The sequence below is a fragment of the Bos taurus genome, unplaced genomic scaffold, assembly GCF_002263795.3.
Source record: "Bos taurus isolate L1 Dominette 01449 registration number 42190680 breed Hereford unplaced genomic scaffold, ARS-UCD2.0 Leftover_ScbfJmS_1959, whole genome shotgun sequence".
Lineage (NCBI taxonomy): Eukaryota > Metazoa > Chordata > Mammalia > Artiodactyla > Bovidae > Bos > Bos taurus.
Genome location: NW_020191050.1, coordinates 13,225 through 16,880, shown reverse-complemented (window position 1 = coordinate 16,880; position 3,656 = coordinate 13,225). Strand labels below are relative to the sequence as shown.

General features: G+C 59.3%; 1 pseudogene; it reads left to right on the top strand.

The window, feature by feature from the left end:
- The first annotated feature begins 816 nt into the window (after positions 1-816).
- LOC112445559 (uncharacterized protein CXorf49 homolog) lies at positions 817-3,624 on the top strand (annotated as a pseudogene).
- Positions 3,625-3,656: the final 32 nt, after the last annotated feature.

Genomic DNA, 3,656 nt, shown 5'->3' with positions numbered 1-3,656 from the left:
TGGCCACTGGAATTCCCTCTTCTTTAAATTGCTTCGGAGTGGAGGAGGAGCTGAGGGGAGTGGGGCCAAGCCCAGCCTATCCCCAGATCCACCTGCAAATAATGTTTGCTGAGAACACAGGCCCGGGACGATCTGATCACCTATCTAATAGAGCAGTTGAATCAGACTGTTTAAGCAGTAAATAGGACACTCTTTGCTCTCTGGCCGTTTATGGAGAAAGTACGCCTACCACTGATCACTGCCTGTGGGATTCTTTGCCCGTTCTCCCATTGGGTCGTAAGGCTCACGGTGGAAGGGAGGATGGCAAATGCTTTCAGCATGTGCTAGGCGCCTAGCGCCTCCATCCTGACGTTTCATCCTCGCCTCCCAGGAGACCAGCACCCTCAGTACCCTCCTGCCTCCCGCTCCACCCACTTTTGTACACAGTCAGGGCTCAGGGTTGTGACTCTAGCCGGAAAGGGGAGGTGGGACAGGAGGAGGTGGGACGAGAGGCTTGACAGAGGTACACCCGCAGCATGACCTTCACCCGCCAACTCGCCAACTGCCGGCATGGCTTTTGGGCTTGGCAACCAAACCAGAGGAGGCCCTTGACCCCATTGGTTATGCCTCGAGGGGGCAGGCCAAACAAGGCGCGTGCTGGTTGGTGGGAACCAGACCAGTGAGGAGGCAGTGGCACAGCCGTCCCAGGCACGCTGAAAGCCTCGCGTCATTTGCAGCGACCTCCTGCGTGCAGTGCCTGTGGGTGCTTGATGGCGTGCCCCAAGACGCTGCCCACTTCACCTGCCCTGACTGCCGCCACCAGCACCACCACTGCCACCGTGACCTGGGTGATAAATCGTCCCCGCCCCAGTTCCGGGGGCCACCCAGATCGTGACATGAGCTCCCGGGATGATGAGGTGTCTGTTTGGGGAGCAGGTTTTGGCCCACTGGGCGGGGAGCAGACCAGCGTCCATTAGGCCGGTTCCGCAGCCCACGGGGATCCAGACCGGGCCCCAAGCCGGGGGCACCGCGAAGCGGCGAGGGTGAGGGCGAGGTGGCTTCCCAGACCCTGAGGGCTTCGAGTCAGAGCAGGAGGTGCTGGAAGCCGGAGGGCTGGTGTTGTGGGCCCGCGAAGGCTGGCCTGGCCCCCGGCTAGACGACAAGGGGGACGCCCTGGAGCTGGCTGACGAGACGGTGGCGGCCATCCTGCAGCAGCTGAGCGACCTGGACGTGCTGGGCGTCGTCAGATACCCATCCCCGGAGAGCTACGCAGTTGGTGAAGTGTCTGCCTGTGGGCTGACCTCGAGGCCGGGTCCCCGGGCGGTTAGAGGCGCGGCCCGCCCAAGAGCAGTGGGGAAGTGGTGCCGCGTTTGTGGCCTGACCCTACGTCCAGGTCGGGTGGGACCCAAGGTGGGCGGGCCTGGGGGAACCCTAAGAGAGGCACTAAGAGTAGGTTGAACGTGGCTGTGGATCACCAGTGGCCTCCCGCGGAAGGCTCGGCTGGGCTGCTGTCTGACCCTCCGAGTCCTTTGATGAGTTCAGCGAGATAAGAGCTAATGAGGGTGAGCAGGTATCCCAAGAAGGAGGCCAGGCCAAAGCTCAACAGCCCCGAGGATCCGGGGACACACCCAGACACTCGAATGTCCAAGGCAGGGAGAAATCTCCTTAACGTGCCAGGCACTCTCCTATTGCTCGGCCTGCGAGGACTCACTTCGGTTGTGGAAAGGAAGGGCAAGCAGGGCCCAGGAGAAGAAAGAAATCCCTCGGGGGAGCCTCCAAACTTGCCCTGGGGGAACCTTCCCTTCCTGGGGGCAGGGAATCTCGGCCACTCCCTGGAACCAGCCACCTTCCCCAAGTCTTTTGGCATCCTGCTGCTTGGGAGGTCCAAGAGGTATACCTTGGTCCCTTCGGGAACCAAAGAGTCCAAGCACGCGGGCGCTGGGAAGAAATCCTTGGTTCGGCGCAGCGTGGGGCAGGTGGTGTCTGTGCTGGCGATGGCGGGAGAAGACAACGACCCAAATAGAGACCCAGTCCCAAAGAGCCAAGTGAGTAGGCCAAGGCCCCCTCCTCTCTCCCCACTATTTCCCCCCCACCTCCCAGGACACACGTTCTTCACCTGTGCTTCCTCTGTCCATCCCTCAGGGGTCGCCATTGGGTGCCCTTCCGTCAGTGGGGTCATTAGGATGCCAGATTGGGGTCCTTTTACTAGGGACAAACGTTAAGGTAGCCTCTTCGGGTGTGCTGGGTTTGGTTACTCCACCCTTCTGGCCTATTTCCAGGCCTCCTCCACGAGGCTGGGGCTGGAGTGGAAAGGAGGGCTGGTAGCCCGAATTGGGTCAAGGGGACCCATTAAAAGCTTTCACAGAGCTTCGGTGTTTAGACACAGCACTTTCCTGAATCCTACTTCCTAGCTGTTCCCCAAACCTTTGCAGGGGCGCTGGCTTTCTCAGTGCCACACTGTTGTCCCCAGCTCAGCTCTGCCTGCTGGCCTGGGGCTGACTGACAGAGAATGTGCTAAAGAGATCAGCCTTTCAATTCTCTTCCCAAGCCCGTGCCTCAGCCTGGTCCCACATCACATGTGCATGCACACACGCACACACACACACACACACACACACACAGACATACAAATGCACTGGTACACACACACAACACACATACACACACACACATCCTTAGTCCAGATCGGTGAGAAACCTTTGTTTTAGCTGCCACTCACAGGCCATGGCCATCTTGTCCATGGGTGCATCATGGAGAACCTAGCCGTGGTGACCTCAACATCAGAGGCCCACAGGATCCAGGAAACTCAGAGCCCATGGCCCTGAACTGAGGAGAAGTCATGCCCAGAGGGCCTGAACCCTCAGGTGAGTGTCCTGGGTTTTGATATGGGGGCAGGGGACCAGGGGTGAGGGCAGAAACCTCTTCTCTCTGTCTCTCTCTCTTCTCTCTCTTGCTGGGGGCTCAGCCTTGCTCCCAGGCAGCTTCTCCCATGGGAAACAGGGTGTCAAACAGGCCTGGCCCTGGCCCTATCATCCTCTGTATGGGGTTTGTTTGGGTGACTGGTGGCATTGCCCCAACAGCTAGTCTGGGTATAGACCTGCAGGTTAATAGCTTTTTGTGTGAAATGCTGTTTGCCCACATTGCTCTGCCAGGTGCTGGCTGTGGCTACAGCTCTGGGAAGCTTGAACCCAGAACCATGGGATTTTCAAACCACAGTGGTGAAAATACTGCCCCTGGGGAACAGGGGAGTCAGGCCCAGAGAGAAGGTTTCTGCTGCCGGGCAGAGCAGGGGAGGCCTGTTGCCAGCAGAGAGGGGTGCTGCCTCACCTTGCGTTAGACCTTGCTTGGCCCTTTCCACCTCACTGGGAGCCTGGGAAGCTGGATTGTGTGCCCATTCCCCCTCAGGTGACCAGGAACCAACTGACCATTCCCCGAGACTGGAAAAGAAGCAGCAGCCACCCGGAAGGCAGGGCTGTCTTCGGGTAATGCTTCCTCTGGCTCCTGGAAATGCACACCCAAACCCCATGGTGGGATCTGGGTCCAAGTTCAACGGACATGTGTGGGCCCCCCTCCCTCATCCCCATCCCACACCCCAGGGAGGGAGCCCACCTCCTTTCCACTGAGGAAAGTCTTTCCCTTGACAGTCTGGACACCTGGCTTTGGGATGGAGGGCCCGG